Consider the following 13,116-nt stretch of genomic DNA (forward strand, 5'->3'; position numbering starts at 1 on the left):
TATCTACATGACAACTCAAAAGGTGTGCAAACTCCTAAGTGTCTCACAAATAAAAATAATAAAATAATGCAAAATAATAAACTAATGCATTAACCTAAGTAAACTTAAGTAAGTGTAATAAGTGAATACCTATTTACACCAACACCCCCCCTTAAGTGCAACTTAAGGGAATTCCCTTAAGCTTACAAACTAGGATGAAGATGCATAATGTGTCCAGGCTACTAGGCCATGTTAGGTACCCATGTACATAATGAAGATACAATCTCCTATAAAGTGAGGAAAGAGGGAAAACCTCATGGGAAAAACCCTCCCCCAAAAAGAGAGAGAAATAAGGATACATTGATGGATGGAGTAATCAAGACCTCCCCATTATGACATACATTCAGTATATACAAAAGAGAATGAGAGAAGGAAGAGAGATAGAATAGGCTTCCCCCCAAAAGAAAAATGCCAACCAGTGAAAGTTGCTCCATTGAAGAAGCCGGTCCAAGAATGCAAAATGGTGTTCCTCCCCTTAGGAAGAAACAATGGAAAAGGTACATTGCTAAAGAGGTATGGTGGCCTTGAAACCTACTCAAGTATCCCTATACTAATACTAAAGTTCACCCCTTCCAACTATGTTAAAAAGAATGAATGCAGATCTAGCAAGGATGTCTGCTAAACCTATTCCATTGAACCATCTGTCTCCTCAACTGAAAAAGAGACCTGCACTAATTGTTGTTCATAAGGATCCACAATCATGCCAAACTATGCAGATTGATCATGTAGAGAATGGACATGAGGGTTAGAGTGAGCCCTCGTAACAACTGTAGAAGAATCATCATCAATGAGAAGATGTAAGTCCTCAAGTTTGTCTCCCAAGTCAACTAAAGTTGGAACTAGAAGATGAGATGTACCATGATGTGATGGACTTTTCACTATGGCAATATAAGTATGTGGATTGGATTGATGTGACCTCTCACTGCAACTGTCAATAGAACCCCATGTGTCTAAACCTGTTGAAGCACTATTGCTGGTGTCACTATCAATTTCCACTATGTATGACATGCGGGGAGGAGTAGAAGATAATTTGGGAGAACTTTCCTCAAAATGAACATCCTTCTCGTGAACCTTTGGGTCCATAAGTCTATAAGCTGTCGCATTGTCTTCATAACCAATAAAGGTACAAGGCCTAGGTGATGGTGCCTTGCAACTCCTAAAAGAAAGGTTTTCCCATGCTGGACAACCAAAGACTCTAAGGTGACTCACAACTAGTTTTTTTCTGCACCATGCCTCAAAAGGAGTCTTGCCATCTAAGGCTGGATGAGGAGACCTATTAAGTATGTGAGTAGCACTACTAATGGCTTCAAATTCAAGTGTAGGATCAAGAGACTTGGCCCTTATCATGCAACTTGTCATGGTCTTGAGAGTCCTAATCCTCATAGTTGCAACGTCTATCTTGTGTAGACTGAATGTTGGTGAGTTCTAAAGATCAATCCCCTCAATTCTGCAAAAGTTCTTAAGCCTTCTGTCTACATATATGTTTGCATTGTCCACCCTTAGTACTTTGATGGCTTTCCTTGACTTGTGTTCAACGTGGGTCTTGAAGTCTTGAAGCTTATGAACCACTTCATTCTTATGATGAAGGAAGAAGACCCAAGTGAATCTTGAAAAGTCATCAACAAATGTGAGTATGTAGTGACCTTGGCTAACTGAAGTCACTTCAAAGGGACCTACTAATACCATGTGAACTAGTTGAAGAATAATTGGAGCTTGAGAAGACTTCCCTTTATCATACTTCTCCTTGAGATTCATATCCACTGAACAAGATTAACACTTTCTCTTAGAAAAGTTGATATTAGGTAGACCTTTGACCATATGCTTTGATAAAAGTTGCTGAAGAGAGCGGAAGTCAAGGTGACCAAACCGCTCATGCCATAAGTTGATGTTTGAAGTAGAGTGAGTTAACAAGGCTTGGGAAGGACTCTTAGGCACAAAGTGGGACAAGGAATAAAGCCTCTTGTCATGATTGACTTTCCCAACTACTACCAATGAATCATCTTTAAGACTACACACCATCACTGAATCGGGAAGGAACTCAACCTTATGACCATCTCCAAGGTGAGTGATTTGGTAAACTGATAGGAGATTGGAGCTTAGATTTTGAACGTAGAGAACATATTTCAATTCCCCATCTTCTATTTCTACATGTCCTTTCCCTTCAACTTCCATCTTAGCTTCATCTCCCACGAAGATGTGTGCTAGCTTTGATTGCTTCAATGAAGAAATGTCTTCCTATGAAGAACCCATGTGGTAAGAGGCACCTGAGTCAAGTATCCATTCCAAAGAACTTGTGTTTTCCATAAGTGCTTGAGCTTTACCCTTTGAATAGGTTGGAACTGAATCCTTGGAAGTACCTGGCACATGAATCTTGTTCTTCTTGAGTAGATTTTCTAACTCATCGATTATTTATTTTCTAACTCATCGATTATTTTTGTCTTGCAATGATGCTCGTCATGATTTGGCTTTTTGCAATAGGCTCAAAAGAGTTTTTCCTTCTTTTCATTACTTCCCTTCTTGTTTGAAGAAGAACTGCCTTGTTGAGAGGAGGATTGCGGTGTCTCATATTGTGTTTTCTACTTCCATTACTTCTTCTTGTTGTTGCTTTTTCCCCCTTGACTAGATTTGTGATCATCACTAGCCACTAAGGCTTTGGTCTTAGATGACTTGAGAAGTCCAAAATTCACCAAGTGAAATTTTTCAACAACCAACATGTCTGCAAATCCATCAAAGGAAGGCTTCTGGTAAGCAGATCCCATGGTTAACCTATGAGTATTAAAAATTGAAACAAAGTTGGCGTACTCAGAAGGTAGCTTCTTTAGGATGTGACAAATCAACTTGTCATCCTTCATGGGATTTCCATAATCTTTTAGAAGTGCCCTATACTCATTGACTTTGATGATATAATTTTGAATTGTATCATAATTCTTATGATCTAAGTGAAGTAGATCATCTTAAATTTGAAATCCCTTTTCTTAATCCACTTTACCATACAATTGTTCAAGTTTATCCCAAGCTTTCTTAGATTCTGAACAATTTTTAATTTGAAAGAGAAGTTTCCCATGTACACAACTCCTGATAGCACCTAAAGCTTGTCGATCTTGAATTTACCAATCAATGAGATCTTTAGCATCAGTAGATTTGGTAATTTCACCATCAACATACAGACTATATCCTTTTTACATTAGTCTACTCCATGCAATATCTTTCTATGTAGAATAGTTCTGTGAAGTTAAAGGAGGATATTTAAAACCCATGATGCAAAAAATGAAAGAGCACAAGATAGAGAGACACAAGAAACACTGTACACCCCCCTCCCCCACCCCACCCTTTCACTCAATCAAAGGAGCCCCCCAAAAAAGATGCTTTGGAACTTTATAAGTAGTGTGTTTACAATGGGCCACTTGTCAAAATGAACAAAGTATACTTTCTAATTTTGCTTTTACAACTGCCTTATGAGGCTGAAATCTATCACTTAAGCACTTTAGCTTAGTTTTACAACAATTTTGAAAAGAATCAAAGCATTACAATGCAAAAGAAGGCCTAATTTTGAAAGTGAGAAATTGCTCCACATAACCCTAGAATATGACTTTAGATTTGAAAAGTAGATGAAAAAATATGCACTTTCAAAAAAAATGGAACTTGAAAAAGTGACCAGATATGCTCGTACGGAGTTTCTAAAGTTGCAATAGGCAAGATTATGCAGGTATAGTCACCAAAAGATGCAAATCTTGCAAAATCTATGCACCAAAACTAAAAAACAACACCATCACTAGAAACTTTAGGAAATTCTACTTGATTTCAAAAAAATTGCACTTGAATCGGAGTCTGGATGTCCAAGTTATGGGCTCGTAAAGTCAGGTTGCCAAATTGAAAAGCAATCTGGAGAGGGGTCAGATAGGAAAACTGCGAGTCTAAATTTGATGATCAAACAGATGTTAATGCAGTTATAAAATTCTTGGTAATGACGATCAAATGGCCATCAATTTTAACCTTGCATTTTGTTGACGTCAGCAAAAAAATAGCGCACTAGGATGACATGGCAGACGATAGGGGTGCTGACTCATCTTTCTGTACTGTATGAAATGTACGATGCTGACATGAAAAAATGGGCCACATTCCATAGGAAACATGGTAGTGATGGTTGTTGAGTTGGCAGTCACTGATGTGGACAAACAGTACTATTCCATGTGGCTTTGTGCCTGGCAGCAATTGACCTTCGTGTACAGTCTGCAGAAAAAGTAAAAAAATGCCACGTGGCCACCTATTCTCGGCTGGGTGGGAAAGTTGTTTTAATAGTGAAGAAGATGCTTCTGACTGTGCCACTAGATAAACTTTTCTGGAAAACCAGAAATGCAGGTTGGTAAATAGATGATCGCGGGCGAAAACTCTGATCACACGTCAAAATGAGCATGACGTTGGAGTTTAGTTTAGTGGTCGCTAGAGATTGTAATCTATGGAAAGGATAGAAGACGAGCACTAGGATTCATTGGGTTTAGTCCCTCATCAGATAGGGGTATGTGCAGTGCACTATTTTTAAAGCAGTGATTACAAAACACAAAACAACTAAGAGATCCTTGCTGGTGGGAGTTTAATTTGTTGTCGCTGGATGTGTGGCCAGAGTTATGGGTTGACTAGCTGCTGGTTGTCTACGATGCCCGAGAAAATATATACCTACACCCAAATACAATATGGTATGGCTCGTTCAAAAAACCCTACGAAAAATAATACAATAATCCTCTAAATTGCAGATCCAGGGTGTCACTGCCCGGGTCTATTAAATTTTTTTTTTCTCTGCTAGTGCCCAAAAGGGTAAAAATAATTTCCAAAAATTTGATGAAAATTCAGAGAAAATAAATGCAGATCCTAAAATAAATAAATTAGATCTGTGGAAAATAACCATACCCATACCGCAAATCAGGCCTTCAAATTTTGATTTGCAAAATTTTTTTGCCTCACATTTGACTTTGGGCCAAGATAGCCAAGTTTATAGTCGATTTTCACCAGTTCAGCATTCCAGATGCAATGACAAGATCAGATCTGGTGCTGGACACTTCCAATTTCTGTAGCACTCTAGATTCAAGTTGAGGTGATGAAGCAAGCAAGAGGTCTCGAACAACTTGTGATGAGAAAGTCTCTATGCTCTGATACCATGTAAGAATTTTCCTAAGGGAAAAATTCACCTAGGAACTAAGAACTCAAACACAAGCACACAGTAGACCATAGAGAGAGAGAGAGAGAGTATGATCAGATTAACAATGTATTTAATAACTAGTTCATCAGAGTACACTAGGAGTGCCTATATATAAAGGCCTCAGGAGAGCTTCTAGAATGCATAGAAGTTGGCATCATGATGTGTCATACAACCAAACACATGTCCACCAGATATGGGTTATCCTCCATTAAGCACGAAAGTAAGTGCGATGATGTGAGGATAAGCCTACAAGGGTGTGACACACAAAACAATGTTGTAGACATCATGTGCTTAAATTGAGTTTCATACTCCTATGTTGTCTACATGACAACTCAAAAGGTGTGCAAAATCCTAAGTGTCTCACAAATAAAAATAATAAAATAATGCAAAATAATAAACTAATGCATTAACCTAAGTAAACTTAAGTAAGTGTAATAAGTGAATACTTATTTACACCAACACTTATTTTTATTTTATTCCTCTAATTTTTGACACTTTCTCTCTCCTCCATAGTTTTTTTTATGGTTTAAAAAATTCCATGCAAGATGCTCCTATATTAGACTCCCCAGGTAGAAAAGAAATGTGTGTCTCACACTTTTATGCCAAAAGAAAGATCTACAACCATCTTCATCTTCACCAAAGGTTTCCACTTCAACAAGGACAAAAAAACCAACACGTAAATCATCCACATTTGCATCACTCTATAAAATACTAGAATCTCAACAATCCAATTAAAATGCTCATCCCCAAGAACAAACTAAACATAATGCTTCATCAACAAGCCCTCTTTCACATTAGCAATTTGTGAATCCACACTAGCAAAAACAAACTCCATATTAGCAACAATATTTAACTCCTCAGCAACATATGCCAAAATCACAACACTAGTAGTCTTATTGCTCACAACAAAATGCTTTGCAACATACAAGTCATCACTAATAGCAACTAGATCATCTATGACTAAGTGCTCCACAACCTCCATCCTAAAATCAACAAGATTAGGAATATCTTCAGCAACAACCTCTAGTTGCTTTGTAGGTTCTATATCAAACTCCACAAGTTGATCAACAAAATTAACCTCTCCCACCTCAATCTTTCCATGTCATCTTCTCTCATGAACAAGTCTCTTAATCGGGTAAACAAATCTCTTTTGGATCAGTAGGCTCCAACTCCACAAACATCTATAGAATGCCTTCCTCACGCTATCCTTATCTTGATCATTTGAACTTGTTTCAAACTAAGCAACGTCCTTCTTAGCTTGATCAGCCAAACTAGCTTCAATCGAGTAAACAACTTAGAAAAATTCCTCTTTGCCACATCATGGAGATTCACAATCATCTTAGGGGCCAATTCTCTTAGATCCATCTCCTAAGATCTTCATAAATCCTATGTAACAAATACTTCCCATGCTCCTTATGATAACCTCAAATTGTTTGCAAGTCAGATCCCAACCTACCATCTCACATGAATAATCAAGAACCACATCACAAGTCTTAAGACCAAAGATCTGAAATCTATAGACTCTCTATGATCATGCCTCAACAAGATCAATCTTCCATCTTAACATCCATCGATCCATTTGCAGGTCCTCTATAATTGCAACCCAGAACCATGATCTACCACCTTGCAAGCATGAGATCTAGGACTCCAGAAAGAACAAAATGCAACCAAATCAAGATTAACTCAGATGAATTTTGCCAATCCAAGTCCTGGTGCAAATTGCCTTAGCTTCAATGATTTGTCTATACACTCAAGAACAACCTTTTCTTTGATACCATCTGATGTAGTGCAAGGGAGGAGAATCCCCAAAGGAGATGTCCTAAGCCCTGGAAAATAACCACATAGTGGAAACACAAAAATAATGAAAGATCTGATATCAAATCACAACTCTTTATTCATAAACTAATTGTTACATACAATGTGTTAGGTTGTAAGGCCTTCTCAATTATGGATAAATACAAAGCAAGTAATAGTTCTACATGATCTCTCAAGATACAAAACACTAGCTAGTCTAGATCCACACTCTGGTAGAAACCTTCAAGATCTCAACTTGTGCTTGCAAGCCACCAAGCAACCTCCTTTTTCTAAACTGTAGCCACTAGCTCTTCTCACAAACTCACAACTCTACCACAATCCTGCTATAAACTGCCTCACATTCAATGTTTTATCAACAAACTCAGGTAAACTTACTCCTTGCTTCCTCATTCTCTCAAGATCATACCTTGAAGCTTGATTAGAAATGCTCATTTTCCTTTCTTAAATAGGCACTTACCACCCAAGATGTTACAAACACAACCAATGTGGGATAAAATGTAAAAATAACTACCTTTCAAAAAATATTTAATTCCCACCCAAATACAACTAAGCATCACCACATGGTCCAAAAAATATTAAATTCATCATTTAATAACATGTCCACAAATTTATAGAATTCTACCTACACACCTCAATAAATGAAATGACAACCATTTTAATTTATTTTTCTATTTATGCCATCTAAGCACCTCAAAAATAGAAATTCCCTTTTTTCTCTTTTTTTCCCTTTTAAAAATTTGTTTTTCTCTAATTTTTGTCACTTTCTTTCTCCTCTACAATTTTTTCCCTTTTTAAATTTTCCCATGCAAGATGCTCTTGCATCACAAACAAGGAAAATAACTTTCTTTTTAATCATATCTTTAGAATAATTCCTTGATTCATCATCGAGGCTTTGCCAATTAATTATAATATGATAATTAATTAATTACAATTACAATATTACTATTCTCTTACATTCTATATAAAAATTAAGATGCATGATACTAGGGTTTGCACACTTGTTGACATCATCAATAGGCTATCCTCTATAATTGCCAAATTGCACATCTTCTCATTGCATCTTAGATGTAAGATAGCAAATAAACATCAGGAACTGCTTTCCTAATAGTCTATCTCTAAACTACTCTCTATAAATTAGGTACAACTTCCATATATCTTCAACTTAGATTGTGTGCACTTGATCACATCATCAAGACATTGTGCCAAACATGTACATAACTGTGCATCACTCGACAATCAAACAATTATTCTTACCATTAAGATCTCTATCTGCTACTCAACTAGTCTTTACAGAAACTATGCTATTTTGACATCAATGAAAAAAATGGTCACAAATGCAACATGTCAATACTCTCCAATGCTTAGGATACTCTGCTAGAGTAGTATCATCAAGACTCATGCTAACAAGCACAAGTATCAATAAGTCAACACCATGGCACTAAATGTAAACTGTAGGATCAGAATGATGCTATGTAAGTTGTAAAGCAAGAAAGAAGGAATCCATCTTTTTATGCCAAGATTAAGGTTTTTATTTGAGACTATATAAGGAACTTAGAATCCTTCATATTAATGAAGAGTTCTACAAAAAAACATGGGGTTTCTCCATATAAATCACCTCATGAAGGTCTCCATGCAAAAAAGCACGCTTCATGTCCATCTCATAATACGTCCATCACTGTGAACCTGCAAGAGAGAGGATAAGGAAAATAGAATTCATCTTAGCAATACGAGAAAAAATCTCTGAGTAATCAATACCCTCAACTTGTGAAAAACCTTTTGTAACAATACGTGCCTTGTACCTATCAATAGAACTATCTACAACATACTTGGTATGGTACACCCACCAATACCAAACCAAGTTTCTTCCTTTTGGAAGTGACCAAAGATCCCATGTGTGGTTCTTCATCAAAGAAGAGTAATCCTCATCTGTAGCCCTATCCAACTCTAAGTGTCCTTTCACTTGTGAAAAATTTTGTGAATCATTTAAAATAACATGGTTCAAGAGGCTAGTACATGTAGTCTAAGTATGAGTGTGAATAGTATTATTAGGATCACATGTTAGAAGTCTAGCTACATCAACAGTACATAATGAGCCCACATAGGCACTTATTGAACAATTGGTGGAGGTGGTGAAGGGGGATCAACATCAAGATCTTCCTCAAAGGATGCATAATCTTGTAGAGGAGTAGAGGAAATATTGAGTAGTGAGGAAGAAGCTGGTGATGGTGTGTCCATTAGAGGATAACACTCATGAAACTGAACATCTTGCTAAAACAAGACATCTCTAGAATTTGGATCAAACAACCTATATGCCTTCATATCCTCATAGTAGGAAACAAAGATGAGTTTTATTCTCTTCTTCTCAATTTCTTTATATTGAGAATATGGAATAAATGCCCAAGCTTCACTACCAAAAATGTGGAAATTAGAAACATCGAGCTTGAAATGAGCCCAAGCCTCCTTAAGAGTCAAGTTTCGCAATAGCTTGTGAGGTATCTAATTCTAAATATAGTATGTATAGTTGATAGGTTCAGCCCATAATGAAGAACTCATAGCTCAATCCAAAATAATATAATTGGCCATCTCCCATAATATCATGTTCTTTCTCTTTGTAACCCCATTCTACTCAGGGGTGTGGAGAATTGTGAAATGATGTTGTAATCTATGCCCAGTGCAAAAATATCTGAAAGAATGATTTACATATCCCGTCATTGTTAGTGTTTATATGCTTGATAAAAAGATCTGACTACTTCTCCACAAATATATTAAAGATTCAAAATGAATCAAAGACATTAGATTTGTACATCAAAAAGTACACCCATGTGTATCAAAATAAGTCATCTATGAGGGTGAGCACATATCAAGAACCTAAAAAAGATGGAGTGAAAAATGACATAAGATCACTGTGTATCAATTCCAATGGTGCCTTAGTACATGTGGATCTACTTGCCAAAAATGGATCTCTATGAAGTTTTCTAAGTGCACAACCTTGACACATACCATTAGTACAAGAGATTTGAGGTAGCTTAATCACTAGCTCTTGGATACTCATATGCTATAGATATCTGTAGTTGACATGGCAAAAATACTCATGAAAAACTTGTCTCATTATGTTAGCATGAGAAATGAGAGAAACACGGGTATAATCAAAGCTCTCAAAGCCATCACACTAATATAAGTGAGACTGTAGATCAAAACTCCTTGTAACAATAACCAAGTTAGGATCATGGAGGTCTCAAATAACCACAACATGTGGTGATAACTCAACTATCGTTTTAGAGCTAAAATGAAAAATCTAAAAGATAGACATGAGGTTCATAGAAATGACAAGAACCAAGAGAACATATTTTAGTGAACAACATTCTAAATAGATAGTTCTTGGACCTGTGATTGAAAGTTGTATAGAATAACCAACTACAATCTCTGTAGTAACACCCTAAGCAAGTGAGGTAACCAAATTAGGTGAGTGTGACATATGGTGTGAAGCTCTTGAATCAAGAATACAAGTAGCTATAGAAGATAATGCTCATACATAAAATTCATTTGATTTCCTTGAAGGAGGAGGTGGTGGCTTCATAGAGGCCACATTGTGCTACTACATGGCCTCCTCTAAAGCACCAAGACATTTTCAACACCTAGAAACTAGAAATCCTTCCTTACCACAAAAACTACAAGGATCACCTATCTTAGTCTTGGAGGAAGACTCACTAGACTTAGAAGAATTACCTTTTGGGAGGGTTTTCAAGCATCTGATTTAGGAGTTGGCTTGGAGGAACTCTTACTGCCTATTGAATTTGTCTTGTACTTAAATTTCTACTTCTACTTCCCTATAGATGTTTGAGAAACAAATGTCTATGCCTTTAAACTGGTGATAATATCCAACATTGTAATCTTGGAGTACTCTCTCATCAATAAATCACAAAACTCCTCAAAAGTGGGCATAAAAAATCTGGGACCCAAGGCATCCATAGTGGAATGGAAGGTAGAAGAGAAAATCTAAAAGTTTCCTCAAACCTTGGAGTGAATTAGGTAAATGCCTCCTGTATCTATTTTCTCTTTCCCACATCCCTATAGTAAAATCCTCTGCTATTTGAACCTCATATGAAATCTCTCAATAGATTGGTAAGCATCAAGCACAAGGAAAGTAAGCTCTACCTCAATCTGAAGTGTTCTGAACTTTTTGATGGTTCCAAACAAGTCATTAAACTTGTCACACATTTCTTTAGGAGTGGAAACATCATCAAGATGAAAATGTCAGCTCTCTAAAATGCTCAAAGAATTTAGACCCATGGCTTCATCTATCTTATTCTTGTGTTACAAATTTTGGTATTGACTCTGAAAAATTGGATGCACTATATCTAAACAAGACCACAAACCATTTGAATGAAGAAGCCACTACATATGGGATTTCCATGTATGATAGTTGTGTGGATTTAGAAGTACTAGATAGGAAGAGGTCTCAACAATTTATATGTAGATATTAAATAGAAAGTAATATAAAAATAGCCCCCACAATGCAAAAAACCAAACCCTAACTTATAGAAGGAAAATGTATTTAAGAAAAGAGAAATAAAGCTTTAGATGTGAATCCAAAATATTTGGTACAAAATACTTGTAAAATGACAGAGAATATGGAAATTCCTTGACAAAATATTTTTAGTGCTTTTTCTTGATTGGAAAATGGAGCTATAGTGAAAAAGTTGTTAGAAACAATAGTCCACCAAGATAACTTTGCATGGGGGGGGAGGGGGGGGGGGGGAATCAGTTATCCAACAATTAAAACATTTATCTTCCTTAAATAAGCTTAACCATTCAACCAAAGTAAAGAAAAACCATACCAAGATGTACATAGACAATTACACCAGATATGTTGACTAGGGAAACCCTTGATCAAAGGGAAAACCCCCATGAGAATGATGTCCACAAGATAATTTACTAATATAAATTTTCCTTGTTAGAGGATGGACCCTATTAGGAGTATATTACAACATTTAGTACATATGAGTCCCTCTTATGAGACTTTGAATCTCTGTTAGGAGATTCCAACCTTGTTAGGAGTTGTGCTAACCTTGTTATGAGTTATAGTACAATGTATCTAAGAAGAGCCTACTGCCCAAGCATGCAATTTCAACTACAAGAAGAGATCATTGCTCAAACATGTAATTTATTGTTATGTTCCTCTTTCCCTTGTTCTATCAACCAAACCAATCACTATCAGACCTTGTAGACTAGGTCATGAACCTTAGATCCAAATATCAAACTTCAGATCACTCATGAAAACCTCAATAATGAAGTTTCCTTCACTTTTTCTCTATTCTTCTCAATTTAACATTCATTTTTGTCTATTGATTACAATCACTTTTCATCAATTCAATTATGTACAATATCATACTATGTAATCTTTCATGATAAAAGAAAATGTCCTTCCTTTATATCAAGTCCATTGAACAATTCCCTGAGTCAACGCTTAGACCTTCTTAATTAATCATGATAGGACCACATTAAGAAAATGTTACACTTAGCAATAACATTAATCTTTCACCTTGAAACTTGAATAAATTTGTGTACATGAAATATTATGATGAGTGAACTTAGCCACATCATCACCAACATGTCTTCTTCACATCCTCAACCTTGATTCTCAGAATAAAAAATTTACTAAGAGATATAAAAAGTTTTCTAGAACAACACCAAAGCTTACATAACTTCTTCTAGACTTATATTTTATTTTTCCAAGATTAACTACATATACTAGGTACTCAAATGTATCTCCTATAACCTTGTATAGTGAAAATACTCAACTAGCCATCCATACTAGCTTGATCTTTCTACTGTTCTTCTATCAAATACCACAAAAAATTGCTATGTTGACATCAATGACAAACTTAGTCATGAATGTAACATATCATCATAGTAACATATCCACATTACTCCCCATAGGAATATCATTAGCATTCATGCTTTCAAAAGTCTCTCAACAATCTCTCCCTTTGGCATTGACGACACCATAGATGAAAAATATATATTTCCAAGAATACTAATAGGATTTTTCATCTTTCTTTTCAAAT

Source organism: Cupressus sempervirens, chromosome 9 (assembly GCF_028749045.1).
Source record: "Cupressus sempervirens isolate cs-2001-9-10 chromosome 9, ASM2874904v1, whole genome shotgun sequence".
NCBI lineage: Eukaryota > Viridiplantae > Streptophyta > Pinopsida > Cupressales > Cupressaceae > Cupressus > Cupressus sempervirens.